The following is a 24,688-nucleotide window of genomic DNA, read 5'->3' as shown; positions in this document are numbered from 1 at the left end:
TGACTTAGCAAGACTTAGAAAAAATACTGAGAGGAAATACTTGGAAGAAATACTTGGAGAACAAATGAGAAAGCTCTAGTTGAGACTGCTCAACTACGAAATCCCCTGAAGCCTTCGAAGAATTTATATTCAATCAATAATTCTTCGCATCTTTCTGCTTACAAAAGAAACACACAGACACAAATAGGCATGCACGCATAAACACGCATGGACTGCTGCGTGGGTTTACTATGGTAAGTTAATTGTTTAATAACTTTTCTTGTCGATGGACTATCTTCATGAAATTTTTAGATCGTAATTACAGCATTAAAATGCATGCATATGCCAAATCATATGTATTTAAAATAAGCCTTTTACAAATATATAGGTGATGGCCTTGAAGCAGCAGTCTTGGTGTTAAATTTTAACACCAAGACTGCTGCCAAATGGATACCCAGTAGCAACGGACAGCTGCTACTAAAAAGCAAGCTAGGAAACTGCTACGTCTAGAAGAAGTCGCAATAGTCAGCGACGACATAAACACGTTCCAAAATAAATTGGACGAAATTGAGGATCTGCAGGCGATCTGAATGCACGATCAGTAGATTGTAGTAAACCGCGGAAGCCCAGCTACCTTCCATAGGCCGGGATGTGAAGGTTACGTGACGTAACCTATGGATCCGAGCACATTGTAGATCGGATAAAGGACTGGAAGATACTCGATGACTTCACGAGTATATCTCATATGCTTTCCAGAACACCAATGGGCAGAACTCCCCATCGTGTCCAAGAAAGATTTCCCACAGATGGGATATAAGTAAGGTGGATAAAGGCAAATTACTAGCTGAATTAGATAGACGAGAACGACAGTTCTCTGAAAGAAGCCTAACAGCTATAGAAAGAGCGTGTAACGTGTCGATGCCAAAAACGCACAGCAAATACGGAGGTAGACGACAGGCGTACTGGTGGAACCACGATATAGCAGAAAAAAGGAAAGTATGCATACAGTGTAGAAAAAGGTTAATAAGAGCACGACGCTCTGGAAATTCCGTGACAGAAGCGTTAGCAGCTAAGATTGCGAGAAAAGAACTGTCAATTGCTATCACATGCAGTAGGCATGACGGGTGGAAAGAGCTCTGCAAAGACATAAACAAAGATCCTTGGGGACTAGGCTACAAAATAGTCATGAAGAAGCTGAGGAAATACGGGCAGTGCCAAGCGTGGATGCTGAAACGAGGAGGAACTCTATATTGCAGCTCTATCCCTGAAGAATAAAAAATCGCCGGGGCCAGATAATAAACCGGCGGAGATACTGAAGGTGATAGCATCAGGACGGCACACTTTTCTACTTAGGATGTATAACGCATGTCTAAGAGAAAAGATATTCCAGAAGCGTAGAAAGAACAGAGACTGGTGCTCATTAGCAAAGGCAAAGGCGATGGGCTTATCGCCCATTGTGTATACTAAACACAGAGTCAGACTATTCGTCGCAGTAGAGGCCGCTGGAGGACTTAGCCCCAGACAACACGGGTTCAGAGCTGGAAAATCCACAATGGGAGCTATAGATTATGTGGTTCAGGCAGCCAGAGCTACGCAAAGAGGAAATGCATACTCGCGCCCAGTGGTTCTACTAGGTGGTCCGATATGCTTGCTTCCTTGGAGCACCGCTTCCATATACCGGAGTACCTCATGAATATGATCAGGAGCTATTTGCAGGATCGAATACTCCTGTATTCCACACAGACTGGTACGAAAGGGTATAGAGTGACTGGAGGAGCTGCACAGGGGTCAATCCTGGGACCAGACCTGTGGAATATCAGCTACGACGACATCCTAAGACTAGAGATGCCGTCATTACTGCCAGTAATACAATAGAGGCCCAAAAGAGACTCACCCAAGTCATGATCTGCACGCAAACATGGCTTATCTCTCGAGGATTGGAACTTGCCACCCATAAAACGGAGTTACTTCAGCTCACGGGGAAGTAGATCCCAACCGAAATAGAGATGCGAGTAAGCGGAAACCTGACCCTGAGGACAGTTAACTATCTACATAGGCGTTAGACTAGACAGTAATCTCACCTTCTCGGAACAGCTGAAGCATGTCATGCGGAAAACAGCAATACCAACGGGGTCTTTGAGTAGACTGATGGCAAACGTTGACGGCCCGACGGCAGGAAAACTAAGACTCCTGATGGAAGCTACAAACGCGATATTTTAATATGGTATGGGCAGACACCTTAAACGCGGATGTAAGGCGAAAACCGATGTTATCTATGCAGAGAAGAGCAGCCTCAAGGATAACATCCGCGTACTGCACAGTCTCATATGGAATCTCCGGCAAAGAGGAGAATTCGAGGAACAAAGAGCAAAGAGCCTGGAAAAAAGTCTATGACTTCGCCGAAAAGGTTCTGCGGCGGAAGAAGTATGACCTGGACGCAGGCACACAGAGGGCAGCACTCATTTAGAGCACATGACGGGGCTCCACCTTGAAGGTTAATGCGGTATAGCTCCTGGTTCTAAGGTGGAGTCGAGCCCCTGGATGATTTTTTAGTCGGTAAGCAGTCCGACAGACCAGTCAAAGTGACGACCAGACTGACGGTGCATAAAGCATTTTTTCCTACCTCAACCCAACAATAAAAAAAAAATCATTATTATTATTATTATTATGATATTGCAGATACTCGTTCATTGTAATCAACAAATCTTCCTATCTAGGAGGCCAAACTAATCGAAATTTTGTAGCCCCAGCTCTAAAATTAAGAAGGATATAAATTTTAAATGAGTGTTACTATATATATTTATTTAAAATTCCAGAGAGAGTTGTCAAGATCAAACCAATTTTCTCAAGGTGCAGCTAACATATTTAAGTATGCTCATATTAAGTATGCTATATATTCAATTAAATTAATTTAAATGAGCTTCTAAATTCTCGTATCAAAATGATTTCTGGTTACACTAAATATGGTTATTTATAGGTTCAAGAGGGACTTTAATATTCAAAGCTTATCTTACGTTGGTCTATTTTAGAGACCACTTCACAATTGGGTCAGTTTTGCCATTGCCACGACATTAAGAGCTTCATTAAAAACTTTGGCATAATTCATTAGGGTCCCAGAGGTACGTGAACTTGAGGCGGTTGGCAAAGTCAAGTGCTGCTGCCTAGGTGACTAATTTCATTCACAGCCAACCAAATATCGCACGACAATAAAGATAATAACCCAATGTGGTGGCAGCAAAAAAAGCCATAAGAAACAGAAGAGGCTAATGGCTGACGGAATAGTCGACTGCGAAATACCCTATAAACTATTATAGCTATTTTTATATATTATTATACATTATATTTAATTGATTGTTTATTGTGTATCAATTATTATATTTAAATATGCAAAATTTGTCCTAATTTCAATATCGGCATTTATCCTTAATATTTATTTAAATATATTTTAATATAATATTAAATAAACAACAACATTTGCAATTTAAATTTCGAATTTCGAATATTTATATATTATTATTTGCTCAATCATTAATCTTCTATACACATTGTTTTGACTGTTTCCAGGGTATGCAAATAGCGAACGTGAGCTCTACACCCGAAAAGAGGCGCCAACTTGCAAGGCGCTGATAGCGGACGTTGTTATTATGAATTGTTGCCTACTTATCGGCGCATGCGTCAGTTGGAATTGTTACGGACTCTGGGGCCGTGAGGCATATGCAACATGCTGAACCTTGTAGCTTATTGTTGATGGTTGGCCGCCGTTTGAGCAGCAATGGCAATAGCAACAGCAACAGCAACAGCAACAGCAAAGCAGTAGCAGCAGCTGACGACGATTTCGAGTTTCGAATATACTCGATTTCGAATGTTCGAAGACTGTTATCACCAAACAGGGTACGTGCGTATGTGTGTGTGATGCTTTGAGTAACAGCCACAGCAGCAGCTGATGGCGATTTCGAGTTTCGAAACTTTTTTTGAATTTCGAAAACTGTTATCAACCAACAAGCGATATGTGAGGCTGTTTGTGTGTGTGTCGCACCTACAGCTACTGTTGTATGCCAATGAACGTGTGTCGCAATGGCAGCTTTACGTGTGAGCGTGCTTGCGGCTTGCGGCTGTGTGTGTGTGGAAATGCTGCTTCAGCCACAGCTTTTGCCAGATAAAAACCCATCAGTTGGCGGCTGTTGCACGTCGCGTGCGGTTCCTTTTTGCTCCTGGACTGCTGCTGCCTGCTTCTTCTTCAAAGTTCTGTCTGAGTTGCGTGTCGCTTCGTATTCAAAGTGCGTTTCGCTGTCTCATTTAGTTTTTGAATAAGTCAACAAAAGAAATAAATAAAACGAACTACTCCATGCACCAGCTGTGGTCTAGGCAAGTGGCCAAGTTGTCATTTGCGAGTCGCAGCCCGCGGCGTAAGGTCGTCCTCGCGCATTCTCCAACTCTTGGTAAAAGTGCTCTTGGTAAAAGTGATGTGACTTTAAATTAACTCTAAAACAACTAAATGAAATAAGTTAACTTTTACTTTAAAAAAGTAAATATTTTTTTCAAAATAATTAAAAATTTATCAATATATTTTAATTAATAATTAAGGTCTAAATTCAATAAACAATTAATGTAATAATACAAATAAAATAACTTTAAATGTGCTTTGAGAAAAAAAAAAAAAAATATTTAGTATATTCAATGATGAAAATTACAATAAATTGCAGACTCCAAAATTAGAGTACTTAATTAATTAAAATTAATTCATTTTTTTTTAAAGTTCTACTTAAGTTCGTGAGATTGTCAAAGCGCACTTAAGTTTAGTTTAGTAAAACCGAACATTTAAATAACATTGATAGTATATAGAGAAAGTCACAAGATTATCAGAAATAACCTGAGAAATGAGAAAAACAAACAAGTTAATGCATTTGATGTTTTGAAGCAATTGAATTTATTTAATACTTTTGTATAACTTTTCAAATGTATACTAAACTAAACTTAAGTGCGCTTTGACAATCTCACGAACTTAAGTAGAACTTTATAATACTCCGAATTCAGATCGTCATAAAAAACATTGTGTTTCGTTAAAGTTTAGCTTTATTAGAGAACTCATTAAAGTTGACCCCATAAAATTAACAAATATGATTTGAGCTCCGTTTGGTAAATTCAATTTACCAAACTATTTTTCATTTTTAAATGATTAAACTGTGTCCCATACTTCTATTTAGATTGCTGGGCTCAACATAATTTTTATTTTAGTTATTCTATTCGACCTCGGGGTTCCGCATGATTATGCAATGAAGCTTAAGGATTAGAGACATTAAAAACCGCAATTATAATGCGATCGCGTCACTAGCAGATAAACCCATAAAAATAACCCAAATAATGAAAATAACAAGTAAATACCTCAGCAGCCGATTCGGTTGGCTCATTTAAATTCATTACGAATTTTGGTAGCAGGTCCCCAGGACCTGAGCGCTGCCTACGAGGGGTGAACAGCATCAATTTTTCAGGCAATTTAATTGAAGAGCGCTCCAGAATTTTTGATTTAAGCTGCGTGGCAGCAGCAGCAATAGCAGCGTCGGCATTAAACAGCAAATAAAAACGAAAATTTCTTTATATGGTTTGCGGAAACGCCGTCTGCTGAGATTTTGGTTTTTTTCTTGTTTTTTTTTTTTTTTTTTTCATTTTTATACATTTGTATCCCTGCGCTGAATAATTTGGGCATCGCCCCGCCCACAAAAATTACAGCGAAAAACACGTGCAAATTGCAAATAAAAGAAATGAATCAAAAGCAAATCTTAAACGAAACGAAACGAGATACAATCGAATGAAATAAAATTGTATTTGCGTCAAAGCGTCGCTTTAATACATTTATTGAACGAGCTCTTCACATACATACATACATACCTACATATTGTTTATGACCATATCCTCCCATTGAACAGCGGCAAATCTGCTTTTCGTAATGGAAATCAAAGTACATAAAAATCAAATTAAGTGCCATAAATAAAACCATATAAACATAAATACAATTATATGCATCCTCGCGTGATCCGCGCGCGTTGCTCTCGCTCTCTGCGCTTTTAATCCTGCTCTACAAGCGTGCCGCATATTAAGTATTCAAAGTCCTTAAAACAGCAGCACCGTCATTTATAGTTGAGTGAACACTGTGTTTACCTGGACATCACATCAGCTGTTACACACCTTTGCTTGGTGAGTATTTTCGAGACATTTTGGGTGTTTTCCTTTATTTAGGATCTTTATTGCAAAAACCTAAATAAATTGTATCAGCATGCTGAGAGAAATAACGGTATCTATTAAAGTTTTAAGAGAGAGAATAAAATAATAGATTTAGGAGAACAAAAGATTGCACTGATCTGCTACGTTATCAGTGCAATCCTTTTTTGTCTCTTATAATTAACTACATGGCAGATTATCATTCTTTGGCTGGACAAAAGTATTTTGACATCTCAATTAATTATCCCTTCTCCTTTTCTCCATTAAGCTTATATGGCAAAAGAGGACTTAGGTCCCTTATACGGAAGTGTTCAGATGTTTATTGTCTCAAGTTATCTTTTAGTAAATAAATAACTGATAAATTAGACATACTGAGCGTAACAACGTGACTTGACCATTTCCATGAAAATAGAAGCTTTTCCTGTTTGTGTTTTCCAATGTGAGCTATTAAGCTCGAAAGATTTTATTTAAACTGTATTTTAACTATATTTTAACTTCATCTCTTGAGTGACATTTATTATCGATAATGTTATAAATACATGTCGATAGCGTTAATTTAAGAGCACAGGACACATTATCCTTTTCTACTTAAACATAATATCATGGAAATTGATTTGTTATAATTTAACATAAGCATGTAACTCCGTAGTGGAGTCATATTTCTATATACGAACTATATTTTGTGGGGCTATCGAAAATATATTCATATTATTTTGCTTAAACATAATATTTATATGGGGATATTTTTTGCGATTTTTTAAATTTTATTATTATATATTTGAGTTGGTCAATCTTGTGATAAATGAACCAAGCGCAAAATCAAAAAGTATAATATGGCGAAAACGAATTATTCGGACTATAAAAATGGAACAGCCAAATATAATTTGTGGCTTCAATTAATAATAAAAACAAGTGGTAACACATCAAATATTGTGTCGCATATGAAAAACAAGCACTATGATGCTTACACTGTGCAGTACACTGTGCGGAAACAAGGGAGCTTGAGATGTACCGCAGCTTGCAGCTTTTGGATTTCTCATAAGGTGGCTATGCCTGGTAGCTCAGTGCCTTCGGAGCGACTTGCTTCGGCAATAAAATGGCGGATATTCATATCACAGAGCGCGTTTTTTTTTTTAAATCTTAATCGAATACTGGCGTTAAGCGGTCTTTATTATTTTAACAATTAATACTAATTCTTATATTTTTTAATTTTTGGGACGGATTATGAATTTATAGAAAAAAAATCGAAAAATATTGATATAAAATTTGAAAATTTTCAATTTAAAAAATAAAAATCGACAACCCTAATATTTTGTATATCAATCAGAATAGGCTTTGCTTGTTTTGCACCTTAGCATATACATTTATTATTCACAGATCCTCTTTGGTTGGCAGCCCAATTTTATATTTCTGTTGAATTCCGTGATAAGCTTTCATATATTTATATATATAAATGTATACAAAATTCGGCAAGGCCTGCCGGAAGAATCCTTTCGTCCTTTGTTTCACCCACTTACATTCCTCCAAAGGCCGTAGAAAAAGAAAGGAAGGAAAACCGTATGAAACTTTCAACGCATTTTTTATTATTTGTTTCTCGTTTGCTATTTTTTGTGCTTTGCTTTTGATTTTATTATATGTATCCCTTTTTTGTTGGCCTTATTTGTTTGGTTTTGCTTTGCTTTGTTGCTGCGGCTTTTTCGGAATTCCAATGCCTCAACGCCTTCAGCGGTAGAGACAATAAAACTGAAAGGACATCGCAGATCCTGCTCATTTGCATAACTCACCCGATGCAAAGCCACGCGAACAAATTGTGCAAACTGTCGAAATCATTCTGTGAATCGCACTTTAAACACCAAAAGTCTGTGTGGCAAGCGTGCATGTTGAGCACGGCAAAAACCGCTGTCTGATTGCGGCCTTTATGCGTTTTTCATTTTGATTTTATGCTGCATTCTTTTATGCTCGGTGCATAAAACTATTTATGAAATGCCACACACTTATTGCCAATGCTCTGGGTCGCTTTTATGGCTGATAGATGGCCCGGCTCTAAGCTGTCCACGATTTTGTTTTATGCGTGGAGCCATGCAGAACTTCGTCCAGGGGCCTCATAAAAGTTAACGTGGTTTATTTAGGAGCAAATGCGAGACAAAAAAAAAAATAATAATAAAAATAAATAAATAAAATTCAATCTGCCAACGGCATCCGTGACGTTCAATATTAATCAATGGACCCGCAGATAAATCACAGCTCTGCTCATTGCGCAGCTAACGACTCAATTGTTGGCTACAAAAAAAAAAAAAAAAAAAAAAAAGTCGAGCTCTTAAGAAGAGACAGCGCTGTGGCTGTGTCTGTTTGTCAAATATTTCAGTTGAATATTATTTAAAGGGACTATTGCAGGTGATTCAATATTTAGTGGAAATAATAGCATCTTCAAGCATAATTTACTGTTTACTTACCCAAAGAGACAACGCTGCGTATACGCAATGTGCTTACCAATATATAGTCCTGACAGATGTGCAAACACTAGGCTTTTTAGTAAGCATCGGACTTAAAGCTAAATATATTTTCTTTGATCAGTTGAAGTCATCAATATCATTTCAAATATTGATGACATGTGGGCAATTAAAAGATAATTTAAAATAGAATATATATACATATATATGTACATAAATAGATAATAGTAAATCGACCATTTTATTTCTATTATCAAAATAGGCTTAAAACGAATATTATTAAGATTCAAATTATAAATAGAAAATAAGAAATAAATTTATTGCAAAATTTTAGTTTTCAGTTAAAGACATTGAGTTTCATTTTATGTATCAATCACAAAGCAGATGAAATTGCTGAGAATAACAGCACTCGAAGAATATCATTATAAGTAAGTAAAAGCCTTATATTACAAGTTTGTTATATACAAGTTTTTTCTATGGCCGGACTTGATTCCACAATCATGTTTATCTGCATTTCAAATAATGCTGACACTTTTCTAACCAATTTCGCCCGTCTGTTTACGGCCTACACAATTGAATATGTCAAAATTGGAAAATTGTGCGAAAAGTGAAAAAAACATTTCAATAAGAAAATACCAGTAGGCATTTTATCAAGCGGCAGCAGCAAAAGACAAACACTTGCCACCTGTTGCCAACGCAAGGTGAGGTCGAAGGGCCATGTCAGCCGCTTAACGGCTCGTCGAGCTATAAAGTGCCAACACACACACACTCACAGTCACAGTCAGAGAAAGGGGAACTGTCATGAACTACTAAAGTTGATAAACACAAAAACGGAAAAGAAACGAGTGCTTGGGCTCAATCGACTACATAATTCTTGCCCATGATACATAGTTAGTTGTGTTTATTAAAGACCGCTTAATGAACAAAAAAAATAATTCATAGGCAATCAAATCAAATCTGTTGAGGAGCTAATAGTGAGACAATCAAATAATCAATCAAATTAATCAATCAAATCAAATAATTTAGACGTTTATCTGTAGAGGAGGTCAATAGTGAAGCACTTGATTGATTTTGTGAGTCTCCCAGACATTATAGAGCCCAATATGCTGCTTTGACTTTGTGAACGGGTACAGTAATTTGATGGAGTCAGCTTGAAAATTGAATTCCTTACAGAAGCTTTTCCATGCGATTTTCAAGCGATTGTGTATGTGTGTGTGAGTGGTTGTTAAATTTAATGTTGCCTACAAGCAATTTGCATGCATATGGCCGAGTCCTTATCATTATAAACTACAGAAGGGGTGAAACAGGGGTCTGTACGCCGTTTCAACAGGTCCTGCCACGGTCCTAACGAGAATGGTCCTACGTGCTCGGGTGCTCGCCGAGAGAGGCAGCATCGTAATTTGTGTACCTAATGCTGCGGTCGGAACCTGTTTCATATTACCTTATGAGGCACTTGCAGGAACATATATAAAAAAAAAATAAAAAATAAAAAAAAATAAAAAAAAAAACTGAACTAAATATACAATTTTATGTGGAGTTTTGTTTATTTTTAGACAACAATTATATTGATAAGGTTAGTACGATAATTAGCTCTGACTGCCGCCGTGACCCCCATGATAAGCCATCGAAACAGCAACCAATACAACTCTTTGTCCATCTGTTTCAGTCAACCTCCCCATCTCCCGCTCTGCCCGCATGCCGTTGCATTAATTGTGTCCAATTATCTAGTTGCCGGATACACACGCTCCAATCGGGCTAACTTGCTTGGTGGTAGCATATACGCAATGTATATAAGAATTCAAAGATACGAAATTATTATTTTATATTAATTACATTTTTTATGTGAATAGTATTATGAGAATTATTTTGAATACCTATTTATTCTTTATGATGATTATTATATTTTTTATGATGATTAAAAAGATGTTTATACTACTAAAATTTTTATACTTAACCAACCAGGGACTCTTAAGCACACATGAGGTATATGAGAGTCGTGTATATCTTTAAAAAAAAGTACTTCAGCTATTTCGTTTTGTGTTTGCATTCCACTTGCCATCTATTTGGTTTGTCGTTTGCCTCGTCGCTCGCTTTGTTTTGGTTGCCTCTTCGTCGTTGCGCCGTTTATTAAGTTAATCACTCGCTGTTGCTGTTGTTGTTGCTGTTGCTGTTGATGTTGCTGGCTTTGCTGTATCTGCTGATAAGCAATATTACACTGCGCTGTGATTATCATCAATTATTGACAGTTGATTAAAGTTTCGCTTTGGTGCGCTTTGTCTGTCTGCGGGCGAATATTGTACCAAGGCAGGAAGAGCACGTCCTGCTGGTAATTGAGTAAGCGTTCCGTTTGGCATAGAACGAGGGTGATTCTACTGCCTTACGCCAAAGTTGGTCTATACCTAAATGGGAGTTTAAACTAAAGCGAGCACATCAAATGGCATTTAGCAATCTAGAGGGAAGCACGATGGGTTAAATAAATTTTGTGGGATTACAGAAAATGTCTCTCAATTCACTAGTCTCGATTTATCCGAATCAATAATATGTTTTGTCTTGAAATTTAAGAAAATTAAATTTTCTGCTATAAAAATTCAAGGTCTTTAAATGAAAAGTTTATTTATATCACTCACTATTTTTAACTGTGTACTGGGGCATAGCTGACTAGTCGGGTAAATAAAACAATTCCATGATATTTATGGAGATACATATTCTCTACAGTGAGGGTTCATTTAACCTTAACTGTTTATAGAAGTAAATGCCCAATGGACTGTTGAAAGGAAGAAACGAATGCAAAGCGCCTGAGTCGCACAAGGAGTTTCAATATTGAATGTTCATATATTTCAATCTTTAAAACAACTGAAAGGTTCTATGACCCCATTAAGCAATAAGTACAATAATAAGTAATAACAATTGCACATAAGATTTTTCCGATATACTAATCATAATATAATATAATATACATACATATATATAATATTCAGTCAGTAGTCTTATTTTTAAATTTACCATACAAATTGATGTGTAATGGTTTATTTTTATTTTTTTCATATACATTAATTTTAATAATTAAAAATAATTTTTTTAAATGACTCAAAAAATAATTTTTATTTAATAGAGCTCTTTTATAATAATTTTAATGGTCATGGATCCTGTATAATACATTTTTTATTTATTTAGTAAATGCATTTCATATGCTGAAGTTGGTGCACTCCAATTGACTCGTTTAAAATGTATGTTAATGAAGGTTTTATTTACACATTTTCTGTCTCGCTCTCTTTCTCTCCCTCACATAACAACTCTGAATTGATAAACCGAACTTTCTTACCAACTGTTCTACTATGTACTAAGAATTTAATAATGCAAGTCTCATACACACCCACACACACACACGCTTATGAGCATTGAGGACTCCGCAGAACTTGGAGCTCGAGCTTTAACTTTCGTCTGTCTGTGTGTGTGTAGGTTTGTGGGTGTGTGAGTTGGTGTGTTTGTCTCCTGGATTGTGTGGGCCAATCAGAAACTTTAACTCACGTGCCTCTAATGATGCCCCGATGCGTGGCATTCGTCAGATGCTCATCCACTCGGTGATTCGCCCGCAGCGCGTGAATTGACGATAAGTTATGCATTTATGTGAATGCGGATCAAACTGAATTAATTATTCAAATGAGTTCGCATAAATCAGAGGCATAATTTGCAGCTGCCGCGCACTTCGGGACTTGTAATTGTGGGGCAGCAGAGAGCAGACTGTGACCACAAGTCGACCTAATAATAGATTAAAATCGGAATTTCAATGAGAGCACGCAGATATTTAATGTTCGTGAATTGGGCCAGCTAAATGTTATTGCTAATGTGGCTAAAATTGTTGCTGTTGCTCAGCCAGATGCCCACAGTCGAGAGTCCTGCCCATGCAGCCTGCTGGCTGGCCATCTAATTTGCATTTTTATTCCCTTATTCCGTTGTAAATGGAATTTGAAGGTATATTGATTTTTTCTTTTGTTTTCATTATAGAGCAAAGGTCGTGTCTAGGCTGTGCATATCTACATATAGACGAAAACTCAGGGGAAAGCCTAGTCGAGTACTCCCGACAAGAGCACTCAAGCTTGTTATGTCTGTGAGCGATGCCTCTAGCCCCCATCCCACTCACTGTCACTGACAATGAGCGTGGTTAGGCCGTGTTCTGAAGCATAAGCGAAATTTAATGCTCACCAGCTTCCGACTCTTCGGCCTATCGACTGATTCACTCTCTGTCCGCCAGCGTTTCAGCCCTTCAGCCCTTCAGGCCATCAACGTTTCTGCTTGGTAGCTGTGTGATAAAAGTCTGAATTATTAAATAAACATAAATCAGACTACTACACATGTACACAGTACACACATACACGCAATCATTGTAATCAGATGGTCAGAGAGCGTGTGACAAAGAGGAGGCCTGCCCTGAGACCCATCCTGCGCAGCAATCGTCTGCATGCGAGGGCTGCTCAAAACGTGCGAAACACATGAGATTTGTTTATCTTAAAATAATATGTGACAAACATCACATTTGACAAACTGTAAAAAATCCTAATCTGAGCTAATATTATTAATTCAAGTAATTTCTGCTTATAAATCGATTATTTCTAGAAATAGACTTCATAAATATTCACAATTTATATGTGTCTATACATCAAATATTTAATATTCTTTCATTTCATAATTGATACTTCTAAAGATAAAAGGAAAAAAATAATTCTCACTTTATTTAAAATAGTCTATTGAGTTGATCTCGGCTCTCGCAGAGTCTTTGATTTAAGTCCTTTAGCAAACGCCGTTGGCCTTCATCAGATCCATATCATTAAAATTGCATAGCCTTGGCCTTTAAGCATTCTTTACATGCTATTTGAGTGTGTGAGAATGTGTGGATGCCTGGCGAATGGCGCCTCGTGTGAGTGTGTATGTGTGTATGTGTGTTTTAGTTAACCAAGTCTATTCGCTATCCCCAACCCCTATCGATATCATATTTCACATGTTTACGCATTCAAGTTCCCCCATTTGCATAATCAGCTTTCACATAATTAAAAGGCTACTGAGGAGAATAAGTAGCTTTCGCTTGGACTTCAGCTTCATGTTCGACGTAGCCAAGGTGCTAAGGAAAAACTTTCTACACGCTATGCTAACATTTTCAGCTTGTTGCCACGTTGTGCTTTCTCGCCTTAGCCATTTCCTTTCGACGTTTATTACTCTGGCCCACTCAGCACACCTGTTACTCGCTTCCATCCTTGTTGACAGCAATGTCAATCACTGGCACGAAAATGAAATTGCCAAGGCAGTTCGCCTAATCGAAAACGGATATGATGGCGCCGAAATCCGTGCGTATGAGTTGAGCTTCTCTCTGCCAAGGATCTGCACGTAAAAGTATCTGATATTATAACGGAATTGTGCGCCATTTTTCAAAGGGATTAGATGGCATATGCTTGTGCAAAAAACTTGTTGATTCAAGAAATCGGTAAATTTGTATCGCGTCTTTGAACACTAATTGAAATGCTGCTTAACGTGCACTTAGTCTAGCTTAGCTGTTTAATTGGACTTTCCAACTTGACTCTCTTCTAAGATATTCGCTGTGTAAACTTAGTGAAGTTTTGCCTTTAACTGACAGACTAAAGAAGTGACTAAATGGAAATGAGTTAGGATAAACTTTTGTGCGGGATGAAGCTAAAAGGCTTCTTCCTCTTCTCGTGAATAGCTATTAAAAGTTACTTCACAACAATGTAAACAATTTGAAAAGCCAAACAACCATATTATATAAAATTGAATTTCAAGGTTAACATATTACGCATACGCAGTGTTATATAAAATTGCGCATACGCTGCGTGTCGCACAGTATTTAAACAAATGTCGTTGCTTTGAGTCTTGGCGAGTATTCAACAGCCTAGCTGTGTCTGTCTGCCAGTCGGTCTGACTGTCTGTATGCCTCTTTAATAGCTGCCCAACTGCGAAACCCATTAAAGGTCTCAAAACTCATATGCATTTGTCTCACGTGTCTGTTCGCCTTTTATTGCCTATGTATGTATGTGCATATGTGTCTGTGTGTGTGTGTGTGCGTGCGTGTGTGTGTGAATGTGGGAAAAAGTCTTTTCTGCTTGACTTTTTGCCACGTTTAACGCTCATTAATTTGCAGCGTGTATGTTTTTAATGAAGATGCCTACCCGCGCTGCCACTCACACACACGCAAATATTCGAGTAGAGTAGCCCATAATTAATGCTAAGCCAAAAAGTTAATCCAGCGCTTGTTAAATTTATCATCAGCATTGACAACAGCAGTCTTTAAAAAAGCATCCTAAATTCTTAAGCTAATTAGCTGTTTTATTTCAATTATGATTAATTACTACGTAAAGAAATTTTGCTTTAAATTTAAAGGCATTCTTTGTTGAATCCCTAAGCGCCTTCTTTTATTTTTGTCTTAATAATATAAAATCCCGCCCATGCCAATGATAATAAACGCAAATGCCGCGTAAGCTTGTCCCACAATAACACAAAATGTGCATCAAGACTCTTTAAGTGCGTTGGCTTGATTTAAATTCTTTATTTGTTTACTTTGGCTCTTAAAATCTTTAAGTTGTGGCTACGCACTCATATTGACACACAAACACACACACATACACATACACATACAGAGATACACTAATGCAAACTAATCGCCGTTGACAGTAAAACGAACGAATGAAACACAAGGCGCAAAGGCAACTGCGAACTGGACACAGCACATTTAGCAATATTCCAGTGCAACATAGAAAGTCATAAAAGGGACCGCCTCATATGATACACACACACGCGCACCCATACAGACAAGGGATCCATTTTATAGCAGCTGCGTGTTTAGCTCTTGGCTTGCTTTTGCTTTTGCTTTTAATTTAAGTTGATGTGGCAAAGTGCAAATAAAAGAAACAGATTTATAAACAGCAGCTAGCTGTGAGTTTATTTTCACAGCTCTCAGTTTTGCTAAGTGAAATATCTGTGCACAATGAGACAAACAACACGCACACAGGCAAGCAAACACACTTACAACACAGCAGCAGGATAAACCACCGAGCAGCAAGCGGGCGTCATATGTGACTGAAGCTTTGTCAAATTCAACCATTTGTGTTGCTAGACAATTCTATTTTCAGTGAATTTGCAGGCATTTCAAAAATAAAACAAACCCAAAAATGAAAAAAAGAAACATTAATAGGCTTGCACAGTTGTATTCGATACGGCAATACCCTGCATTGAGCATTATACTTTCACTACTCACAAAATTGTCTATGTTCATAAATTAATAGAAAATAATTGAGGCTCGGTTTGTGATATTTTAGATTAATGTATAATAAGTAAAGTAAACTAGGAAATAAAGTTAATAATTTTTAAAATTCAACACATGTGTAGCAGAAGTACTCTTAAAAGTTTTCTAATTCCAAATTTGTATAATGCGTTTGAATAAATGAATTTTCAACGATTTTAATATTGGCATTACAAAAGTCTAAGGAACTGAGAAACAAATTTTACAATTCAATGCAAATATATTTATTTTTAAACGCATCCTAAATGCTGGGTATAAAATGTAAGAGCCGCAAATCCTACGCAGATAATCCTAATTTACAATATATGCATTTTGTATATTTATATTATACAATAAATATTTAATAATGTGAAATAGATAAAAATATTTGAGACTACTAAGCTGATAGCCAAAATATTATAATACAAAATATTACATATTCGTTTTTGTATGTTTAATTTAACATAAATATACATATATGTATATGTAGCTTTGTCATAAGCTACAAAAAACCAGCTACTAAGACTCGATATACCTTTGAAGGCATCCTAAGTGCAGGGTATGCAAAGGAGAAGCCACAACAATCTACACAACTGGGACAAGCTCTGGTATGAGGAGCTTTTTAGCAAAGTTGTGTTTAACTAAAATTGAAGTAAATTACTGCTCATAAATTAGTTGTGGGCGGGCCACTGTCAAAATTTGTCCATGCCTTGATTTTCTCGTCGTTTATTTAATGAAGATGCGCCGCTAAACGAGAAGGATTTAAAGACTTACCGCTTGGCCTAATCCTATTTCAAATGACCATGAAAAAAGAAAAGAAACTGAAATGTCTGCATAAACAGACTGAAACTATTACCGAAATAAGGTTTTAAAGATAATTAGCTTTAACAAGTTTTCATGCTCAAACTAACATTTAAGTCCAGATCAAAGGTTAGAAATACAAAAACAGGAACCAGCCTCGAGGTAAAAAAACGGATACGGTGCTACATATGTTGTGCCTCGAATTCACAGAAAAATACAAAACAATATATGGAGTATGCAAAGCAAGAGCATATACGATTAGGTGCCCAGGGCAACATATTTTGAAATGACAACCAAGCAATATATATAAAAAAAAAAAAAAGTGGGAAATATGCTGCATAAAGAAATACCCTGCAAATGAAATACGAAATATGGGAAAACTTAAACGTGGTCGAAATGCAGCTTCATTTTTAATGTGATTTTGATATCTCAGAGACCAGCAAAATAACCATATCAGCCAAATCATATAACCAAAATATATAACTATATTACATTATATATCTGTATAACCTTATAGAAAGCTGAGATTTTTGATTGTCAAGCAACACTATATTCATTTCAATTGAAAGGCATCTAGAAATCACCCTGAAACCAGCTGATGTTTAATCACTTCGCATGACCTAGAATATTCAGTCTAAACAATATCTAGAGCAACTTAGTTTGCTGTCTTAATCTAATTCATCCTACTACTGTAGAATTTATCCACCTACTCATTGCAACCGTTTGAGCCAATATACCCTCTATGCCTATTATACAGTGTATTCAGGGTACAGAAAGTCGGCCTAAGCTGCTGTCCTCCATAGAGTGAGATACAGACGATACAGGGAACTGGCAGAAATAGATGCTGGGAGCTGCTTATATTATTTATGGCGTTCATTTTAATGCCAACTGTCAACGCGAAAGTAATGCGCCTCTGCACATATGAAGATGTGTTTTATACGGGCCGGAAAGCTGCTCAAGCGACATTGCGCATACGCCGTGTGTGCCGCACTGAATTTGTTTGCCTGAGCCTTGTTATGCTTAATTTATCATAAAAATAAAGTGCACACGGCTCACGAGTCGCAATCGCATTCATGGCAGAAAGGCAGAAAGCAGGTGCCACATTCCAGAGAACAGCCCAAATTATTCTGCTTATAATAACCAAGTGTTTCAGCTGGGGATTCTGCCAACGAGCTGCACCAATATTACAAAAATAATAATTATAAATGTACCTTAGGGAACTGTGAAATTGAAGCCTCGCCAAAAATTCGAATTATGCCATAGAAGAAAGCTTTTACCATCACATTAAATGTTATGTTTCAAGACTCTCAAATTGTGCTATATGATATGTTATAATATCATCTGCTTCCTTACATTGAGCAAACATATAGTAGATATGTATATTCCCGGTAAGTTCTCATCTCTTGGCAAAATAAATGAAAATACAAAATAAATAAAAACCAGGTAAGCATGTGAGAATTGTGTGTTTAAATTGTGTAATCTCGAAAATCAAAACTAAACAGCGGAAGAAATCAAAACTGAAAAATGTAAAAGTAAATAAAAAGCAAAATAAATAAAGGCTAACGAACAAATTGAATTTTAGATTTGCCAACTGGGGAAATTATTTTTGGGCAAAGTTATTTTTGGTACTTGGCATTAAGCGAACCCAACGAAAGCAAACAGAATACGGCTAACTTAGGGATCCGCTTTAAACGCATTGCCCCAAACTTAAGCTGGCGAATTCTTGCTTACTTACATATATTGTCTGACACATTCAGCAGTTTGCAATTTTATTAGATTTTCGTGCCGTCAAGGAATTTTCATTTTAATTGCAGTCAAGCGATAATTTAAAATTCTCCCTCTGTTTGCTGTGGCTAGTTTTCTTGCCTTTTGAGCTTAATTAAATTTGAATACCCTGTAACAATTTCCCTATAGATAAGAAGATTATAACAGAAGATATTTTTTCTGTCAATGTCCTTTGGCCAATTACCCAATATTTAAATGTATAGCTAGGAATTTAAGTTTTTATGAGGACGTTATATAAGCAAAGTTAATATATAAAGTTATTACACATGTAAAAAATAAATGCAACTTGCATTTACAATACCTTCATCTCATTCATTTTCCATAGAATGTTGGGATTAAATGCCTTTTTACAATAAAAAAAAAAACATTTCAGGGATGCAACAGAATCTTTCAAATTTATTGTGTCAATCTTCATAATTTCAATCTTAGATACTTTAAAACTGTATAGCCTTTCTATGACATTTTTGAACTGATGTAAAATGAAACAAAAACCAGGATTCTAGTAAATTATCCCAAAAAGAAACATATAGAGCGACTATTCCTCTCCACCCTCTCTCTCTCACTCTCTCTCCTTCTCTCTTTCTCTCTCTCTCTCTCTCTCTTACTCTCTCTCTCTCTCTCGCTCCCCCTCTTCTCTCTCTCCCTCTTCTCTCAGCCTATCATTTTTTGTCTCTGTATCTACATGTTGTAAGCATTCATGTTCTCTGTATCTCTGTGTTCCTCTATGAACATTTTTAATTCCAATTACATAGATTTCAACATCTTTTACGTTTTAGTGTCGTGCACATGGAAAAGAAATTGCCGAACGGAATCACATATTCGTATATATAATCTTTGGTTAGTACAAATTAATGTTCATGTAGCAATTTAAAATGTGTACTTTTTAATGAATTAAATTAAATTTAAGCATACACCAAGCTCTGATTTGTTGATTAGAGCGCAGGAAATCTATAGGTCGTGCATTTACCACAAGTGAACTTTTCTCTGTTTAACTTTTTACTCTGCTTCAATGTGGTTTCTCAAACAATGTAGCTGGAGATTCTTGAAATTATATAGAAGTAGGAAAGAGAAAAGTTGCAACCCTTTTGCGAAACTCTTTATCAGTTCGCCGGCGAGAAAAAGAAGTGAACATAAGGCCAAAAAGATATAAACTCAAGTCTCGACTCTGGTTTTTTGTAATTTCAAACACGCTTGTCAGTGGCAAATGCAATTTGAAAACTGTTTACCACAGCAAATGCCAAGGAATCGAGGTCCCTAGAAGCGTAATATAAACAGTTGCCAGGTTGTCGCAACTTTGACAGTTTTATTGATATTTTATATATAAAAAAAAAGAAAAACACAAAATTCCAAGCCAAAAGGCAAACAACATTTGATAGCTTTTCGTAAAGTTAATGCTGACTCTTGCATACTTTTAGGCCTTGCCGAGGAATCCCGTTTCCAATGTGCCTTCATGTGTGTTTGATATGCTTAATCGGTTAGAAACCATATGTAAATAGACAACTCAAATAGCAGAAAGTGTAAACGATGCTATTGTGTGAGTTTTGTGAAAGAGTTGCGTATTATTCCCCTCTCTCACACTCTTTCCATCACTTCGTACCTTTTAGAGCCTAAAGTTTCAGCGGAAATAAATCTGCTTAAAATTCAAGTCTTAACAAAGCTAAACAATTTGATAAATAATAATAAATATAATACAATTATTTGCAGAGTTGATCGCTCAAGGCATCATGTCGAGATTTATGCTGATATATTGAAAAATTAGTTTTTAGAATCACCGCTAGGTTTTCTATAAACATATTTCTTAGAATTTTCTTAAGGATTTATATCATAATCTTCTTTGCCTACACTTAAGCTTTAAACATTTCTCAAATGCTCTCAGGATGAATCGACTTACGATGGTTTTCTTGACGGTTTCGTGGAATTTATTTACTCTTGAGTAATTCTCATGCTACAATTATTCGCATTCCACGAACATTCGTCCAGCTATTACGAGACTGAGATTGATCCATAACTTACGCTGGAACAGCTGGTAATCGCTAACAAGTGAATTGTATTTGTCTATCCTCTGGTTGTCTCGCGCATTGCAATGTCAACAAATGAGGGGCTCTTTGGCTGTTTGAATGTTTGTTATTTGTTGACTCGGCCAATTGGTGCGTATTTCCAAATTTGATTTGTCTCATTGTCATTGCTGTCGTCGACTTTGAAGTGATTCGCTGCTGCTGCCTTTCAGCTCTTCTGGTTTACTGTTCATTAACATACGGACGGTGGCTGCCATTCAAGGTTTGTCTGTCAACCAATCTATGTGCACTACAACAACAACAACAACAACAAATGACATCAGACATCAGAGAGCAGATAAAAGTCTGAGTGCTATACAATGCTCGCCTCAATACAAGTAAATACGCTTAAACGTAGTATAAATAAACCTACATAAGGCTTTACGTACCTATGCGTGTGTGTGTGCGCGCACATGCTCATGTTTGTCTGTGTTTTTGTGTTTGTGTATTTGGCAGGAGGGTCAGCATACTGCCCCTGTTGACCCACATACACAGTCATTGACAGACGACCAGGGGACTTTTGGGGGCCTATGTGAACACATACATATATAAAACATTAAGTGTGTGCCACATATAAAGAAAACTACCTTCAAACATAATGAAAAATCAAAAAATTTCGGGGAAAATAAATAGATTCTCATAAAAAAAAGTGTAGCTTGATGACAATTTATGCAAACTTCACAGCAACATTCAATAAATAAATTTATAATGACAAATTTAAAATGTTTAGCCTCGATTCCTAACTAGCGCATTTCGTGGAAAACTGTTTGAAGGCCACTTTAAACATTGCCTACATTTAGCTCACATACATAAATCACTTTGCCACATAAATCTTTTTTATTTCAATTTTCATATCAAGTCGTCCGAAAAAAAAGTCGAAAACGCAGCGAACATTTTGAGGTTATGAAAATAGCCGCCAAAAGGGAAATCAGAAGCAGTGTGTATATATATGGATGTGTGTGTTTTGTTGTATATGTGTGCTGCACACAAAATGCCTTTCATATTTGTCTTTCAATCTATAGCTCGCACTTTCTCACTCGAACATTCGGCTAGCGGCGTTTTCTCTCTTTCTCTTTCTCTCTAAGTCTATGTCTGCACTTGCCACCACCCATTTCTCTGCTCTATAGCCGTATGTGTGTGTGTGTTTTTATAGTTCACACCTTCCCATTCTTAAATCTCTTTGCCTGTGTCTCCCTCCTCCCTCTCTCTCATTTGCCTATCTTTTGTATGTTTCACTTGCTGCGACTGCCACTGAATTGATTTTCAATTTTTACGCTCGCCTAAACGGAAAATTCATCATGAAACATGGAACATGGAACATGACAGATTGGACTTGTCGCAGGAGGAGCACATTTTTCATTTTGCTCACAATTTGTTATTCTTGTTGCCCGCAAATTGCATTGACTAGAGGCCTGATTACTGAAAAATAACTGTATACATCCTTCGCAGTAGATTAGCGAGAAGATATTGTAATGCCTTCAGTAATGTGCCTTAAGCAGCCATCAGCAGTTTATGACAGCGCCAACTCCCACCTGTGCACTCAACGCACAGATTCTCAAATGCCTGTCAGTTGTCACAGAAATATGCAAACAATTTGCATATAATTATAAACATGTTTATGTCCCAGTTGAAAGCCTGCTCATCTGGTGACGAAATACTGAACAAACTGAAGTTTCATTTTTTACGATAGTCCTTTACTACACACATAAGATGCTACGTCTTGGATAAGCACGTAAAAAATTCTAAGTCTATACGAGTCAATGGCTCTCTCTTAAGGTATGAGCATATCTTTGAAATGACTATGATCCTTTTTTGTAGATTAAAAATAGTTTTATCCAAGATCAATTATTTTTATTTACAAATATTTTTGCATTTTTATATTATTTTTATTTTTATTTTCTAAGTCATTGTTTCTTTTTTATTGTGATGTCTACTAGGGTATTGAATACTCGACGCAAATTATTTTGCATATTATTTGGCGGCTATTGTTGGAAAGATAAATAAAAAGAAGGCGGATGAACGAAATGAATAGTGCCCAAAGCAAGAAAATCCATACGTTTTAGTAAGCTGTTGTCGTGGTATTTGTGTTGCCAAAGTAAGTAAAGCATAATTTGATTATAAATAACCAATATAATTATAGAACGACTAATATAAAGTTATTCATAGTACAATCTCTATTTGTTTGGCATAAGCCTTATGTATGTAAATAGGTTCAAGCTTAAGGTATTATTAAATTACCTTATTAAACATCAAGCGACTCTCGACTCTTCGTGTTTGCCAACATTATTGAACCTTGCTCGTATTTCAAGTAAATGCAAGTTGCTCAAGTCGCCTACACAATTTTAAATTTTCAATTCGAATTGCCAAGCACAAAGTTAAAGAGATATTGTAGGCGTTTGAGGTGGCAGAAAGTCGGCTCACTCATAATTCACGTGGCACGAGGCGGACTTTGAGTCGAGGCTGCAAACAAAATGGGCGGCCTTGCCATTGCCTTTGTTATGGCGTCCTGAATGTAATCACTTCCGCTTCCGTGAGTCTTTCTGCAGCTTTTGGGCTTGACCCCGCCAGACTGTCGAAATTCTGAGAAGCCAAGCCAACTTGACCTTCGTTTCATGCAGATTTGGCAGCTGTGACAGTGAAAGCCGCAGCAGCAGCCGCATTGGCCACTGCTCTTGGTCAACTGTTAAATGAAGATGCCCAAGATAGATGGCCATAGAGCAACGTTTCGTCCCTAACATAAAATCAACTTTCATTTGTTGCTGATAATCAGTCACACTTGTTTCATCTTTTTCTCCGAGCCTCTCACATTAATGAGTTTTTTTGTTTTTTTTTGCTAATCAATCAATTCACGTCAGCAGGCGCCTGTCAAATCTGTTATGCAGCTGATACTTGGCTTGGGCTGTTACATATCTGCGCATTGGACTAGCATACCCTCTTTGGCTACTTCCAATGAGCAGAGGACATAGAAAAGAAAATTCAAGCAACTTGGCTCGAGCTGCTTTGCCTTTCAGATTGAAAAACTATGTTTTACTTGCTGGAACTTGGTAAGCCAGATAAGAGTTGAGCAGTACAGCCAAAGTTGGCTACATTCGCAGGCTTGCCTTGAAGTAATGCAACTTTGCCACTTGCGGATAGCTACAGGTGCGTCCCGGATAATGTCAATGTTCATTGTCCTTGCTTCCATTTCCTGTCCTTAAGTCGGCAAGGCTGACTCAAGAAAAGACCTGGGCTGACTCTTAAGCCAAACCAAATCCTGTTTTGTTGCGCAGCTGTTACAATGCAACAATGCTGCAAATCGAAAATAAAACTGACTGCACTATGAACAGAGGCTGGCAACAAGCAGTAGAAGTAGACAGAAGCATCTCACTTCCTTGAGCTGGGTTGTTGTTTGCGTTTTAGAACTTCAGTTTGTGCAACATTTTAAGAAAATGTAACTTTAATAAAACTTTTACTCATGTACAACCATATAATTAAGAGTAAATATTGAACATTGGGCCTATCGCTAGCAATCACACTCCCACTATACACACGTGGCAAATTTACTAGATCTCAGATTCGTTAACCCCATGTCAAAGATGGCCTGCTACTCGGTGTAGCCCAGTTGGCATAGGGTAAAAGCTTTTAAGTGTTCAACAAACTGAACTCAACAGGCAAAGTAAACAAACTGCGTCTGATTCACAGCTTAGCAAAACTGAAGCCCAAGCTGTCCCAGTCCCTCGCAGGAACTTAGCCAGTTATACGAGAAACCTTTCGCCAGCATCGACTTGCTCTCATTAACTTTAATTTAACCTTCAATAAAACACTTAACCCATCGCCTGAGCAAAGTCGCCCCGAGCGACAATTAAAGTTGAATCAACGTTTAAATAAATAGAATAGAATAGAAACTTTATTGCAGACAGCTCAAGTATCTGCCAGTCAATACATTCTCATAGCAGCTATTTGAGCTGCCATTGTGTCTTTGTTTCAATTAAGCGCTTTTAATTGTGGGATGTCAGACAGCCTTTGTTTGCCAGACATTTCGGCTTTCGCCGTCTGCTGACATGCATCAATTATTTTCGAAATATTTATATTGTGAACAATGATGATTTAATTTTGGCGCACTCCAGTTATTTTTATTC

The 24,688-nt window shown here is 37.0% G+C and overlaps 1 protein-coding gene and 1 long non-coding RNA gene across 5 annotated transcripts in view; one reads left to right on the top strand and one right to left on the bottom strand.

Moving 5' to 3' along the window:
• Window positions 1-4,142: 4,142 nt before the first annotated feature.
• LOC6572234 (soluble guanylate cyclase 88E) overlaps window positions 4,143-24,688 on the top strand; it is a 50,824-nt gene continuing 30,278 nt past the window's right edge. For 2 of the 4 annotated variants that reach the window (XM_044007574.1, XM_015166282.3), the window contains exons 1-2: window positions 4,143-4,418; window positions 5,904-6,171. The gene's annotated coding sequence lies outside the window, so the exon portion shown is untranslated. Of the gene's footprint in view, window positions 4,434-5,903; window positions 6,172-24,688 lie in introns of all 4 variants that reach the window. The other 2 variants (XM_044007572.1, XM_044007573.1) reach the window with 2 other exon arrangements.
• Window positions 10,531-13,178, bottom strand: LOC116803730. Its single transcript, XR_004363796.2, has 3 exons — window positions 13,019-13,178; window positions 12,849-12,945; window positions 10,531-11,044 (listed from the first exon to the last, which is right to left on the bottom strand). It is a non-coding gene; the product is annotated as an uncharacterized LOC116803730 (long non-coding RNA).

Source organism: Drosophila mojavensis, unplaced genomic scaffold (assembly GCF_018153725.1).
Source record: "Drosophila mojavensis isolate 15081-1352.22 unplaced genomic scaffold, ASM1815372v1 contig_19, whole genome shotgun sequence".
NCBI classification, from domain to species: Eukaryota; Metazoa; Arthropoda; class Insecta; order Diptera; family Drosophilidae; genus Drosophila; species Drosophila mojavensis.
Note: the sequence above shows the minus strand (reverse complement) of the source record. Positions and strands in the feature narration are given on the sequence as shown.